The sequence below is a fragment of the Macaca mulatta genome, chromosome 11 (genome assembly GCF_049350105.2).
Source record: "Macaca mulatta isolate MMU2019108-1 chromosome 11, T2T-MMU8v2.0, whole genome shotgun sequence".
NCBI classification, from domain to species: Eukaryota; Metazoa; Chordata; class Mammalia; order Primates; family Cercopithecidae; genus Macaca; species Macaca mulatta.
Genome location: NC_133416.1, coordinates 140,354,497 through 140,370,568, shown reverse-complemented (window position 1 = coordinate 140,370,568; position 16,072 = coordinate 140,354,497). Strand labels below are relative to the sequence as shown.

The 16,072-nt window shown below is 43.3% G+C and overlaps 1 protein-coding gene across 1 annotated transcript in view; it reads right to left on the bottom strand.

Annotated features, from left to right (window-relative positions):
* ZNF268 (zinc finger protein 268) overlaps positions 1–16,072 on the bottom strand; it is a 277,188-nt gene that overhangs the window by 176,787 nt on the left and 84,329 nt on the right. The gene's annotated exons all lie outside the window — the stretch shown is intronic.

Here is a 16,072-nt window from a genome sequence, read left to right as displayed (position 1 = left end):
AAAACTTTTTGTTGTTAGCTGATGCATGCAGCCCCCAGTCACGTTCCTCACACTTGATTTATCACGACCCTTTCACGTAGACCCCTTAAAGTTGTAAGCTCTTAAAAGGGCTAGAAATTTCTTTTTCGGGGAGCTCAGCTCTTAAGACGTGAGTCTGCCAGCGCTCCCAGCCGAATAAAAAACCTCTTCCTTCTTTAATCTGGTGTCTGAGAAGTTTTGTCTGTGGCTCATCCTGCTGTACCACATTGGTTTCGACTCCAGCTCAATGCCAGGGAGAAATAATGAGAAAGAGCGACGATCTCAGTGGTTCCTCATTTTAATTATACTGTTTGTAAGGTTCTGCTTGAAGTATGTTTGCTGAGAGGTTTATCATGAGAAAAGGGTGTTGCATTTTATTCTGAGTTTCTTAAGAATTTTATAACAAAGAATTGCTCCAATTTATTGAACATAAACAATTTACTTATATAGTTTATTTTTCTTAAACTATATAAGTACTTATGTTTCATATCACCCTATTTCTACATTATCTGGTTAAAATGGTAAATAAACTTTAATATTGAATTATCTTTGACATTTATTTATAAAGTTGAACTAGCCAGGTGCAGTGGCTCACACCTGTAATCCCAGCACTTTGGGAGGCCAAGGCGGGCAATCACTTGAGGTCAAGAGTTCGAGACCACCCTGGTCAACAGAGTGAAACCCCGTCTCTACTAAAAATACAAAAATTAGCCAGGCTGGTGGCAGGTGCCTGTAATCTCAGCTACTTGGGAGGCTGAGGCACAACAATCACTTGAACCTTGAAGGCGGAGGTTGCTGTGAGCTGAAATGATGCCACTGCACTCCAGCTGGGGTGGCAGAGTGAGACTCTGTACCAAAAAAAAAAAAAAAAAAAGTTGAACTGTATGAAGTTGTCCTTTTTGTGGCTTGGTCCAGTCACTCTTCTACATAACAGAACACCTCAAAATTTAGTGACTTATTATTTTAACTTGATTACCTAAAAAAAGAGTGACTTATTGGCCGGGCACGGTGGCTCACGCCTCTAATCCCAGCACTTTGGGAGGCCAAGGCAGGTGGATCATGAAGTCAGGAGTTCAAGACCAGCCTGCCCAAGATGGTGAAACCCCATGTCTACTAAAAGTACAAAAATTAGCCAAGTATGGTGGCAGGCACCTGTAATCCCAGCTACTCAGGAGGCTGAGAACTGCTTGAACCTGGGAGGAGGTTGCAGTGAGCCAGAATCGTGCCACTGCACTCCAGCCTGGGCAACAGAGTGAGACTCCATCTCAAAAAAAAAAAAAAAATAGTGACTTATGATATCTAATAGTTTCCTGGGTCAGGAATTCAAGACAGGCTCAGCTAGGCAGCTTTTTCTAAGGCTAGATCTAGAAGAGAAGGGGCTGGAATGCCTGGGGGTGCTTTACGCATCCCTCACTCTTGATGTAGTCTGTGTGTGACCTAGTTTGGGCTTTCTTACCACAGGGCAGCTCAGGGTCATTGGCTGCCAAGGGGTGCAAGAGTGTGAATTCCAGTGACAAGGTGGAAGCTGCATCACCTTTTACGACCTAGCTCTGGAAGTTACACAGCTTCACCTCTGCTGCATTCTTTTTTGCTTTTTAAAATAGAAACGGGGTTTCACGGTGTTTCCCAGGCTGGTCTCAAACTCCTGGGCTCAAGCAATTTTCCCACCCTGGCATCCTGAAGCTCTAGGATTACAGGTGTGAGCCACTGCACCGGGCCTATTGCGGCTGCATTCTCTTGGCTACAGGCAAATTACAAGTCAACCCAGGTTCAAGGAGCTGGTGTCGACCTCAACTCTCATGGGAGAAACAGCAGTCACAGTGTAGAAGAGAATGTGCGATAAGAGATACTGTTTTTGCCATGTTTGGAATTACCACGGTCGGCCCTCTCGCTGTAACAATTCACATCCCCCCCACCCCCCGGCAAAGTATAGCCATCTCCTCCCCAAGATCCCAATGTCTCATCTCACTATAATATCAGATTGAAGACCAGGATCTCATCGTCAGACTCTGCTACAGGTGCAGATGGGGCTCTTGAGGATGCAGTTCCTGAGGTGCTATTTCTCCCAATCTGAATGCCTGTGAAATACGAGACAAGTTATTTTCATCTTACACACCCAGGACATAACAGTGGGGCAGACATAGAAAAACTGTTATCAATACTCCTATTCAAAAGTGGGGACAAGGCTGGGCGCGGTGGCTCATGCCTGTAATTCCAGCACTTTGGGAGACCGAGGCAGGCGGATCACGAGGTCAGGAGATCGAGACCATCCTGGCTAACACGGTGAAACCCCGTCTCTACTAAAAACACAAAAAATTAGCCAGGTGTGGTGGCGGGCGCCTGTAGTCCCAGCTACTTGAGAGGCTGAGGCAAAATAATGGCGTGAACCTGGGAGACGGAGCTTGCAGTGAGCCAAGATTCCACCACTGCACTCCAGCCTGGGCGACAGAGCCAGACTTCCGTCTCAAAAAACAAACAAAACAAAACAAAACAAAAAAAGTGGGGACAAGAGGAGGTACACAGTAGTCACTGTTCCATAGAAATTCTTAAATCCTACTGGGTACCCATTACCAGTTCGGTGGTTAGGGTTTGGTTCTGCTTTCTTGGACTTCTCCTCCATGGCTCTTTGCTCTACCCTCTGGATCTTAGTTCTGCTGTCTTGAGTCATCCATGGTTTTTCATAAAATGTGACCATGTTTGCAACTGAGTATCCTTCTCAACCTCCTTCCTGAGCAAAAAGGTTGAGAGTTCAAATATCTTTTTTGTAGTTTGTCCATATCTGTCAAGTTAGCATCACTGTTTTTAAAAACGTGTGGGATTTTTATCTATCTATGTACAATCCATCCCATTAGACAAAAGCCATACCCCAAAATGTCTTAATAAGACTTTCTCTACCATGGGCTCTCTGTGGGCCTTGTGTGGGACCTCACCTTTAAAATTCTTGGCAGTTCTGTTGCTTATGAGAGAGGGTTCACAGAAGCATTCCCTCAAGTCCTTAGAAGTTCTTTTTGTTTATTCATTGAAGGGGGTAAGGAGATAGCACATTAGACATTTCTGGAATCTTACACAAGGGTACTATAGCCAGTCTTGGATTGTGTCTTTTCCCTGAGGAGCTTTCTTACTTTGAGAATGCTTTACAAGCTGAAAAGACTGTTCTGGGCCATTTATTTTCCCCATGGAATGGTTCATTTCTTAGTTCTCTTTCCTCTCTCATTTTATTATAAGCAATGAAAAACCAGGTAGCATCCTGAACCCTGCGTCTAGAGAACACTTAGCTCTATCACTGAAGTGATGAGGTACACTTTCTATTTTCAATTTACATTAAGTGACAGTGTTGATAAACATCCTGTCACTACATTAAAAAGTCTCATTTTCTCCATGTTTCAATAATGCTTTCCTGTGTTCCTTCAAGCCCTCACCAGCAACCTCCTTGATGATTTTTAGACTCTGCTAATACCATCCCCAAAGCTCACTGAGTTTTACTGACATTTTACTCAAGGGCCTTTCAGATTCTGCTCATAATCCAGTGCCCAGGCCAGTGATGCATGTGAGTAGCACCCCACTTCCAACACGATATTCCAATCCCTGCTGTGGTCTAAAACGTCACCTCAAAACATTATAGCACAAATGGCAACAAAGACGTTATTATCTCTGATGGTGTCTGTTTATCAGGGATTCAGGAGAGGTTTGACTGAGCACTTCTGGGTCAGGATCTCTCATGGAGCCGGAAAGGCATGGAACGGGAGCATAAGGGGCTGGACAAGCATCTCTTTCTTTTTATGTCATCTCAGAGCCTCTCTGTGTGGTTTCTCTATATGGACTATTTGAGATTTCCTCCTAGCACTGCAGCTTCAAGGACTGCTTACGTGGCAAATGAAGGATCTCTGAAATCAAGGCAGAAGCCGTATTCCTTTTTATATCCTGCAAAGTCTTACATGATCACTTCCTCCACACTCTTTTGGCTACAAGTGAGTCACAAGCCAACAAAACTCAAAGGATGGGGCAAGACTATCAGTGGGAGGAGCGGCAAGATGACACTGTAGGAAAGGAGATGAGATGGCAGCTACTGTCATAGCCTGCCTCAGAAAACAAAATCTGCCACATACGTAAAACATGGTTGATTATTGTAATTTCCTATGGGTCAACCTTATATACAAATGTATGGAGAAAGAGACCTGGATTTCATTTACTCAGAAAATTTTCATGTATTAGATTGACCTGTATTTCTTTCTTCTACTGTCTCTATCCTGATTTGGTGTAAAGGTTATAAAAGAATTTCTAGGTGAATTTGGAAGACATATATATTTATCTCTTCTAAATTTATATATATAATATAAAATATGTAAATTTATATATAATATATATTATACATAAAAAGTTTTGTTTTTGGTTTTGTTTTTTTTTGAGACGGAGGCTCACTCTGTCGCCCACGCTGGAGTGCAATGGGGCGATCTTGGCTCACTGCAAGCTCCGCCACCTGGGTTCACGCCATTCCCCTGCCTCAGCCTCTCGAGTAGCTGTGACTACAGGCGCCCACCACCTCGCCCAGCTAATTTTTTGTATTTTTAGTAGAGACGGGGTTTCACCATGTTAGCCAGGATGGTCTCAATCTCCTGACCTCGTGATCCACCTGCCTCGGCCTCCCAAAGTGCTGGGATTACAGGCATGAGCCCCCGCGCCCAGCGGAAGTAATCAATATTTTAAAAAATTTCTAATACCGCTTACATAACCTAATGATAATCAAGTCCTCAATGTTTGTGAACATTTTATTGGACATTCATCTGGGCTTGCTATATTTCATTGAGGGAAGCTTTTGATACTCCAATTTTCTTATTTATTGTTGATTTTATTCAGTCTTGCTTTTTCTGCTTGGTCAGTTTTGATAATGTGCAATATTCTAAAAAATTGAAAATTTTGTTATCTGTTTTTATATTGATTGGCTTATAGTTATCCTTAGTATCCTCCTAAAATTTTTTAAAATTTAGAAATGACTCCATACAACATGAAATTTTAAAGAGTAATACAGAATTTACACAATGATAATGAATTTGTAAATATTCTTTACCAAAATTCCTCAAATTTTTACCATGTTAGCTTTCTCTATAAACAAACGTTTTTCTTTTTCTTTTTTTTTTTTTTTTTTTAGACAGAGTTTCACTCTGTCACGGAGTGCAGTGGTGTGATCCCGGCTCACTGCAACCTCTGCCTCCCGGGTTCACCCCATTCTCCTGCCTCAGCCTCCCAAGTATCTGGGATTACAGGTGCCCGCCACCACACCCGGGTAATTTTCGTATTTTTAGTAGAGATGGGGGTTTCACCATGTTGGCCAGCCTGGTCTCAAACTTCCAACCTCAGGTGATCCGCTTGCCTCAGCCTCCCAAAATGCTGGGATTACAGACGTGAGCCACCGTGCCCATCCAAATAAATGTTTTTCTTGAAATGTATGAGCATTGGCAGGGCACAGTGGCTCACATCTATAATCCCAGCACTTTGGGAGGCCGAGGCAGGTGGATCACCTGAGGTCAGGAGTTCAAGACCAGCCTGGTCAACATGGTGAAAACCCGTCTCTACTAAAAATATAAAAACTAGCTGGGCATGGTGATGGGCGCCTGTAATCCCAGCTACTCAGGAGGCTGAGGCAGGAGAATCACTTGAACCCGGGAGGCAGAGGTTGCAGTGAGCCAACAGGGTGCCACTGCACTTCAGTCTCAGTGAGAGTGAGACTCTGTCTCAAAAAAAAAAAAAAAAAAAAGAAATGTATGAGCATGGGTTGGAGGCATAATTTCTCGACATCCCTAAACACCTCAGTGGTGAAACAGTGTCCCTCCCCAACTCAAAGAGATATGTTGGGGTCCTAATTTCCATACCTCAGAGTGACGCCTTATTTGGAGTGTCTTTACAGAGGTAATAATGTTAAAATGAGGACTTCAGAGTCATTATGACTGATGTCCCTATAAAAAGGGGAAGTTTGGACAGAGATATGCACATATAGAGGGGAGATTATGTGATGAGACATAGTGAGAAGACAGCCATCTACAAGCCAAGAGGAGCCTGGAACAGATCCTTCCCTCAGAGCCCTCAGAAGGAACCAAACCTGTCAATGCCTTGATTTCAAACATGTAGCCTCCAGAACAGTAAGACAATGTATCTGTGTTAAGCCATCCAGTTTGTGGTTGTTACGACACCCCTACACAACTTACACAATTGTTGTTATGCTGAAAGTGAGATATTAAGTCTCCAACTAGTATTGTTGAGTTGTCCATTTCTCTCTTCATTTCTGTCAGATTTTGCTTGATGTATTTTGGTGCTCTGTTATTAGGTACATATATGTTTACAATTGCTATATATTTTTTGCCTTTTTTATTGAGGCAAAATTATATAAATAAAATGTAAATATATATCATCATTACCATTTTTAAGTGTACAGTTTAGCAATAATAAATACATTCATATTTTTCCCTTTCATCCCTCCCTCTCTTCCCAGCTTCTGGTAACCCTTATCTTCATGAGGTCCACTTTTTTAGCTTCCAAATATGAGTGACAACATGCAATATTTGTCTTTCTGTGCTTGGCTTATTTCACTTAATATAATGGCTTTCAGTTCCATCCCAGTTGGTGCAAATGATAGGATTTTATTATTTTTTTATGACTGAATAGTCATATTGACTGTATTTTTATATATCACATTTTCTTTATTCATCTGTTGATGCGCTCTTACGTTTTCTTTTTTTTTTTTTTTTGAGACGGAGCTTCACTCTGTTGCCCAGGCTTGACTGCCGTGATGCAATCTCAACTCACTGCAACCTCCGCCTCCCAGGTTCAAGTGATTCTCCTGCCTCAGCCTCCTGAGTAGCTGGGACTACAGGTGTCCGCCACTACACCCAGTACTTTTTGTATTTTTAGTAGAGACAGGGTTTCACCATGCTGGCCAAGCTGGTCTTGAACTCCTGACCTCAAGTGATCCACCCGCCTTGGCCTTCCAAAGTGCTGGAATTACAGGCGAGACACTGCGCCCGGCCTGACTTCGTCTTTTTGGCTCTTGTGGATAGTGCCGCAGGAAATGTGGGAGTGCAGGTGTCCCTTTGATGTACTGATTTCCTCTCTTTTGGATATCTACCCAGTAGTGGGGTTGCTGGATCATATGACAGTTCTATTTTCAGTTTTTCTGAGGAGCCTCCATACTGTTCTCCATAGTGGCTGTGCTAATTTACACTCCCACCAACAGTGTACAAGGGCTGCCCTTCTTCCATATCCTCACCAGCGTCTGTTCTTTCCTGTGTTTCTGATACAAGCCATTTTAACTGAAGAGGGATGACATCTGATTGTAGTTTTAATCTGCATTTCTCTGATAATTAGTGATACTGAGCATTTTTTCATATACCTGTTAGACATTTGCATGTCTTCTCTGTTCAGATCTTTTGCCTACTTTAAAATTGGATTTGGAGTTTGGGGGATTTTTTTGTTATTTTTCTTTGTTTTTGCTATAGAGTTGTTTGAGCTCCTTGTATATTCTAGTAATTAGCCCCTTGTCAAATGGATAGTGTGCAAATATTTTCTCCCAATTTGTGGGTTGTCTCTTTATTTTGTCGTTTCCTCAGCAGTATGGAAGCTTCCTCCCTTGATGTAATCCCAATTGTCTATTTACAATTGTTACATCTTCTTGATGACTTATCTTTATAAAATACCTCTCTATCTCTAGTAAAACTTTTATTTTAAACTTTATTATGTTGGATATTAGAAAGCCACTGGAGATTTACTATGGTTGCTGTTTGCATTTTATATCTTTTTCAATCCTTTACTTCTAATCCAATTGTATCTTTGAGTATGTACGTATGTCTCCTACACACGGATTTTTTTATCATCACTTTGACAATGTGTCTTTTGACAGTTTAATCCATTCACACTTAATGTTATTACTGGCCAGGTGCGCTGGCTCATGCCTATAATCTTGGTGCTTTGAGAGGCCAGAATGGGAGGATTGCTTGAGCCCTGGAGCTTGAGACCCTATCTCTATAAATAAAATAAAATAGCCAGGCATGGTGGTATGCACCTGTAGTCCCACCTACTATGGAGGCTGAGGTGGGAGAATTGCTTGAAGCCAAGAGTTCAAGGCTGCAATGAGCTGTGATCATACAACTGCACTCCAGCCTGGGCAACAGAGCAAGACCCTCTTTTAAAAAAGTTATTATTGATATAGTTAGATTTACATAAGCTGCTTTCCCTTTTGTATTTTATGTCTCACATATTTTTTATTCATCTATTTCTCCTTCACTTTTGTCTTTGCCTTAAGTGCATATTTTCTAATGTAATATTTTATTTCTTTAATTATTCCTTACAATATTTTTGCAGTAATTTCCTTAGTGTTCATTCTAGGGCGTGTTAAATACACACTAACTTATCAGAGTCTACTTCAGATTTATACTACCTTAATTCCAATAAGATTTTTATAAACCCATTATTCCTATATAGCTCTAGCTCCCACCCCCACTTTTGTGCTGGTATTGTTATATACATGTTACAAATGCAACAACACATTGTTATAAATATTGCTTTATATATTTTATTTAAAGAAGCTGAGAGAAGAATGAAGAGAAAGTATATATTGACAGCTTTTGTTACAGTAGCCTATTTATTTCCTATTTCTGGTTCTCTCAGCTTATTCTTGTGGCTTTGCCTCCAGAGCCATTTCCTTACCCCAACATGACTTTTCTCCCACCCTCCTCCTTTGTGGTGTTATTGGCAGACATATTACACTTCTGTATGTTATAATCCAAACAGTATTGTATATTGTTTTATATAATTGCTTTTTTTTTTTTTTTTTTTTTGAGACAGAGTCTCGCTGTCGCCCAGGCTGGAGTGCAGTGGCGCGATCTCAGCTCACTGCAAGCTCTGCCTCCCAGGTTCGCGCCATTCTCCTGCCTCAGCCTCCTGAGTAGCTGGGACTACAGGTGCCCGCCACCTCGCCTGGCTAGTTTTTGTATTTTTAGCAGAGACGGGGTTTCACCGTGTTGGCCAGGATGGTCTTGATCTTCTGACCTCGTGTTTCGCCTGCCTCGGCCTCCCAAAGTGCTGAGATTACAGGCGTGAGCCACCACGCCTGATCTATAATAACTGTTAATCAGTTATTAATAAAATAAAAAATCTGCACTTGTACTATCTTTTATTATTACATAACTACCCTTTACTGGTGCTCTTTTTCTGTGGAAACAAATTACTGCCTGGGGTCATTCCTCAGACTGTTGCTCTTCAGTCTCCAAACTGATCACTGGAAATGATGTTAAGTGGGGCTGATCCCATTCCCACTCCTTGGCTCTTGGACGTGTGTGTACTCCCTATTGAGTAATCACTACCAGATAAAAGTCGGATTCCAGGACTGCATCTTGGAGGACGGTGCCCTATGCTTGTCAAGTACTGTCACTAAGCTGGTACTTCAACCCACCTTCAGCAGGTCATCCGATGCTGTCACACCAGCAGCTTCTAGGTGGTGAGGTAAGCATAAGGTGTGAGCAATAGATCCCTTGGTTATGGGACCACCACTGCACCTTACCTGTGGTGAAGTGGGTCTCCTTGTCTAATGCCCTGTCATGTGGGATAATCAGAATCTCTACTCTCCTAAAAATTATTAAATAGACTTCTTCCATTGTTACATACTATTATTTTCTGGGGTTTATTTCCATATTTTTGTACCACCAAATTACATCTTATGATTTTTAAGTCTGTTTAGATTTGGCCAAGCATGACTTTTTATTTTTTTGACTTATGTTTCCAACTTTCTTAGTATTAAATATTTTGTTTAAAATGACATTATTTCACCGTGGTTTGTGAATAACCCTTCTATTCTAAGTAGATGTTTTCTTTCAGCACATTGAAGACATTCTTTTACTGTCTTCTGATGTTTACTGCTGCTATTGAGAAATCAACCTAAGCATGTAAAATTGGAAAAGGGCAACTCAATGATAAAATATCAGACTTTCAATATTCCCATCCTTACAACCTCCATGATGATATCTGATAACATATTACAAATACAAACAGAATTTTTTTTCTTCCTTTCTGAGACAAAGTCTTCCTCTGTCACCCAGGCTGGAGTGCAGTGGCACAAATATGGCTTACTGCAGCCTCAACCTCCTGGGCTCAAGCAATCCTCTGACCTCAGTCTCCAGAGTAGCTGGGACCACAGCCATAATCCACCATGCCTGGGTATTTTTTTTTTTTTTTTTTTTTTAGAGCTAGGGTCTTGCTTTGTTGTCCAGACGGGTCTCAAATTCTTGAGCTCAAGTGATCCTCCTGCCTCCCAAAGTGTTGGGATTATAGGGATAAGCCACTGCACCCAGCCAGAGTAGGGCTGATTTTAAATTTCATACTTGGGCCCCAAAGTGAGCTGTTATTTTCCTTTTACTGTAATGCTCTAAAAAAAAAAAAAAAAAAAAAAAAGCGCAGCTAAATTGTTTTTAAAAATTAAGGTTGCTCTGGCCAGGTACGGTGGCTCACGCCAGTAATCCCAGCACTTTGGGAGGCCGAGGTGGGTGGATCACCTGAGGTCAGGAGTTCATGACCAGCCTGGCCAAAATGGTGAAACCCTGTCTCTACTAAAAATACAAAAATTAGCCGGGCGTGGTGGCGCGTGCCTGTAATCTCAGCTACTCAGGAGGCTGAAGCAGGAGAATCACCTGAACCCCAGAGGCGGAAGTTGCAGTGGGCCAAGATCACGCCACCGCACTCCAGCATGGGCGACAGAGTGAGCCTCTGTCTCAAAAAAAAAAAAAAAAAATTACCCCTACACTTTTTCACAATAAACCTTAAATCTTCAAGACACTCACAAAACCAAAAGTCACTTCCTTCTCCCAACACTTACCCCCAAAATACATGGCAGACTTAGTTCAGACTTCTATTAAAGAGTTAAAAATTCCATCAATAAACATCCAGCATGAATTTCTAAATAAATGTCTGCTTGAAGCACTTCTATTTGCCAGTAGAAGTAATATATTCAACTGTCTCAGGTCAAGAGTTCCTTTTGGCCTCCAGCCTGATTTCAGACTGGACTTTCCTCTTTGGGAACTCCTCTGCCCTCTACTCAAGACTGTCCTCTCGGCTGCTTTTGGCTTTTCAGCGTCATTGACATTTGTCTTCTTTACTATTATTATATAGTTTGTTTATGTCTTTATTTATTTATTTATTTTATTTATTTATTTTTTTTGAGACGGAGTCTCGCTCTGTCGCCCGGGCTGGAGTGCAGTGGCACAATCTCGGCTCACTGCAACCTCCACCTCCCGGGTTCACGCCATTCTCCTGCCTCAGCCTCCCAAGCAGCTGGGACTACAGGCGCCGCCACCACGCCCGGCTAATTTTTTGTATTCTTTAGTAGAGACGGGGTTTCACTGTGTCAGCCAGGATGGTCTCGATGTCCTGACCTTGTGATCCGCCCGCCTCGGCCTCCCAAAGTGCTGGGATTACAGGCGTGAGCCACCGCACCCGGCCTATGTCTTTATTTTTACTTTTTACAGAGACGAGGTCTTGCCCTGTCATCCAGGCTGGAATACAATCATGGCTGACTGCGTTCTCCACCTCCCGGGCTGAAGCAATCCTCCTGCCTCAGCCTCCCAAGTAGCTGGGACTATAGGCAAGCATTCTTTTTTAGTTCTTCTTTCTTATTCTTTTTTTTTTTTTTTTTTTTTTTTTTTGAGACGGAGTCTCAAATGTCCTGACCTTGTGATCCGCCCGCCTCGGCCTCCCAAAGTGCTGGGATTACAGGCTTGAGCCACCGCGCCAGGCCCTTTCTTATTCTTTTGCCACAAGTTGATCATTGAGGCCCGTGCAAGTGAAGATATAGACACGTGCCACAGTTAAGACTGCGCCATATACACAGTACATGTGTCTTTGATTTTTTTCCTTTTTTTGAGACGGAGTCTCACTCTGTCACCGAAGGTGGAGTGTAGTGGCGTGATTTCTGCTCACTGAAACCTCCGCCTCCCGGGTTCAAGCGATTCTCCTGCCTCAGCCTCCCGAGTAGCTGGGATTACAGGCGCCCGCCACCATGCCTGGCTAATTTTTGTATTTTTAGTTGAAACGGGATTTCACCATATTGGCCAGGCTGGTCTCGAACTCCCAACCTTGTGATCTGCCCACCTCAGCCTCTCAAAGTGTTGGGATTACAGGCGTGAGCCATTGCTCCTGGCCGTGATTTTCATAAACACCATTTACGTGATGTAAAAGCAGTGGCCCCAGGAGAACGGGACAGCATTCCACAACAGTCAGTTATCTCACAGCAATGGGGAACCTCTGGGTTTCAACAATGCCCTTCGGTATTTCAAATAATACTTGCAAGTCCCTAGTCCTTATACCACTTTAAGTTACAGGTTCTTTTACTTGCATTTAAAAGCATTCTTATATATTACAGGTGGTGGCTCACGCCTGTAATACCAGCACTTTAAGAGGCTGAGGTGGGGAGATCACTTAAGGTCAGGAGTTCGAGACCAGCCTGGCCAACATGGTGAAAACCCACCTCTACTGAAAAAACAAAACTTAGCTGGGTATAGTGACGCACACCTGTAGTCCCAGCTACTCGGAAGGGTGAGGCATGAGAATCGCTCGAGCCTGGGAGGCAGAGGATGCAGGGAGCTATGATCGCACCACTGCATTCCAGCCTGGGTGACACAGCAAGACTCTCTCCCAAAAAAGACTAAGGACTTTTTTTAATACTAAATTTGGAAGAAAGTAGTTCCAGGGTTGGATCGCAATTCAATTATTTTCAAAAAGCCAGGATTTTGCCACCTCTAGTGCTATTCCTAGTGAGATGTTTCCTATTTTGATCACAAACCAATCACATCATCACACACCAATGTAAAACAAATGGGAAAGCGAGTTTGCATGCAATCAAGGAATACCATTCCTGGAAAATAACCAGCAGACTTTCGTTATATGTTATTGGCAGGGCCTCAGACACATGACTCCTAAACGAATCAGTAGCAGAGGGAAATGAGGTTTCCATCCTCCCTGTGGACAGTACTACCTTGATACCAAATAAATGTGGATTTCTTACCAAGGCAAAGATACTCTGGTAGCCAATGATTACCACAGAACATGGTTAGTAACTGTCCACTCCTCTGCTTTTCTGAGCCACTATTCAGTGAAGCTTTCCCTGAGGGAGTCCTGTACAGGCAAGTCGAAGTGTTTACCCTGATACCGTCTGGCTTTGCCCACGCCAGCACCAAATTATCCCAAGCGCAGAACTAGTTTTTACGTGAATTTGATAGTTTGAATGTTGCTGAACTTGCAGATGGGATTTGGGACCTTAAAACTGAGCATGTTGCAAACACAAAAAACACTTTGCACGCAGTCCCCAGTACAAGCTTCCGCATCCCTTCCTTCTGTTGGCGGGTAGACTTTCCCTACTTTGTCCTTTTGCTATGGATGCTGTCCACTGATGCTCTGCCGTTAATGCAGAATTTGCAGTCCACAAGTCTTAAAGTTGAAATCTCGCACACACTGTTAAAATGTGGTCTGGTCTGCAAGCTAGTAGCAGTCTGTATGAATTTACCAACTATAAACAGGCACGTGACATGGTCATGGCATCAGAGGCAGAGTGGGCTCTTCGCCTTGTGAGAGTACAGACCCGTTAAGGAATTGCTGTATTTGTGTGGTGAGTTACATGGGCACAAACTGCCTACCAGAGCAGCACTGGACTATGATGTCCTGGGAAACAACCACTGGAGAAGATTCAATGGTCCACATTCCTTGGATCAGAACTCCGACTTGGCTCATCAGATCACAGTATTATGATCTGATATGTGAGGTCGGAGCTAGTATTCAACAGCCTCTGAAGCTACTTGGGTTATGAGTATAGCACCCTAAAAATGACAGGAAATAGGTTCACATTATATTCTTTCTTCAACAGTATATGGCCTATGGCTAATTCAAGGAACATGGGCTCTTTGAAGCAAGTATGCAAGTTGGGCTGGGGGCCATGGCACTCATGTTGCCTGTTACATCAGATGCTTCGATTTTACAGACAAATCCTTAAATGGGTTGAATTCCATTCTTAGAGTTCACAATTAACAATCAACTGGAGACCTCATTACCATGCCCACCCTACCACACTACACTAATCAAACCAACCTAGTTTAGTTGTTAAGGGCCATTACCAGTCTTCTGAAAGAACAGTATCCTCCAAGAGATGATGGATTTGATTAACAGATGCTCTCACCCACATTCCCGGCCTAGGGAGAGCAGCTACTACTTTCTTCTTTTTGAGACGGAGTCTCGCTCTGTCACCCAGGCTGGAGTGCAGTGGCACGATCTCAGCTCACTGCAAGCTCCGCCTCCCGGGTTCACACCATTCTGCTGCCTCAGCCTCCCAAGTAGCTGGCACTACAAGTGCCCACCACCACACCTGGCTAATTTTTTGTATTTTTGGTAGAGACAGGGTTTCACCGTGCTAGCCAGGCTGGTCTTGATCTCCTGACCTCATGACCCACCCGCCTTGGCCTCCCAAAGTGCTGGGATTACAGGGGTGATCCACCACGCCCAGCCAGCAGCTACTACTTTCAATAACACATTTGTGTTGGGTCTTGGTGGAGGGAGAAGGCTTAGGGTCTTAGGAACACATAGTGGATTCAATCCCAGCATGTCACAAAGCATTACCATTCTTTCTTCTAGATTATGGCAAAGTTCCTGACATTTGTTCTTCCCCTTGCCATGAGCCAGTATTGGATCTGGTCTTGCCCTAGCTGCTGCAGCTAACTTTTAAAACCATCATCATGGCCAGGTGTGGTGGCTCACGCCTGTAATTCCAGAACTTTGGGAGGCCAAGACAGGTGGATCACCTGAAGTCAGGAATTCAAGACCAGCCTGGCCAACATGGTAAAACCCCATCTCTACTAAAAATACAAAAATTAGCCGGGTGTGGTGGCATGAGCCTTGTAATCCCAGTTACTCGAGAGGCTGAGGCAGGAGAATCACTTGAACCCAGGAGGCGGAGCTTGCAGTGAGCCAAGATGGTGCCATTCATTCCAGCCTGGGCGACTAAGTGAGACTCCGTCTCAAAAAAAAAAAAACCAAAAAACAAAACCATCATCACTGCTGGGTGTCAGCGCACCAAGTATATGCTGTAAGTAACTGCCCTCACTGAACACCCTCAAAGGATTTCACAAGTATCTACCCGCTCCCCCGACTTTTTTTCTGAGACAGGGTCTCCCTGTTGCCCAGACTGGAGTGCAGTGCAGCTCACTGCACCCCTGACCTCAAGCAATCCTCCTGCCTCAACCTCCTGAGGAGCCGGGATTGCAGGTGTGCACCACTGTACCCAGCTTTTAAAAAACTTTTGTAGACAGGGTTTTGTCACGTTGCCTTGGGTTTTGTCATGTTGAGAAGTTTGGATATATTACTCATTCCTGCAATGCTCTATGAATTCTACCTATTCCCTAAATGAGCAATCCCATCCCAGGGCATGTTCAGTGTAGATTCTTGTTACCAAACTGGTAAAAATAAGCCATGGGGAATTGGTAGAATAAGTTTCCTCCTGCAAGGCAAATTCCACATTTTCCCAGAAAAGGGAAGGGGTTCTATTTATATCAGGAGGTGGCAGGTTTTTTACCTCAGCTACTCAACTGTGCCATTGCTGTGCAAAAGCAGTCAAATAATACACAAATATATTTAGCCATGTTCTAACAACAGTTATTTATGGACACTCAAGTTTGAATTTTATATATTGCCAACATCTAGTCTATATCCTTAAATGAAGCACCTGCAGTGCAAAGTACATGAGAAGAGTTTGCTAGGCCGAGTCCTCAGGTTCTTCCCAGATATTCCTATTCAAATTATCAAGGGATAACTTTTTTTTGGCGCGGGGGAAGGGGAGAATATGGATAACTTTTTCTTTTTTTTTTTTTTTTTGAGACGGAGTCTCGCTCTGTCGCCCAGACTGGAGTGCAGTGGTGCGATCTCCACTCACTGCAAGCTCCGCCTTCCCGGGTTCCCGCCATTCTCCTGCCTCAGCCTCCCGAGTAGCTGGGACTACAGGCGCCCGCCACGACGCCCGGCTAATTTTTGTATTTTT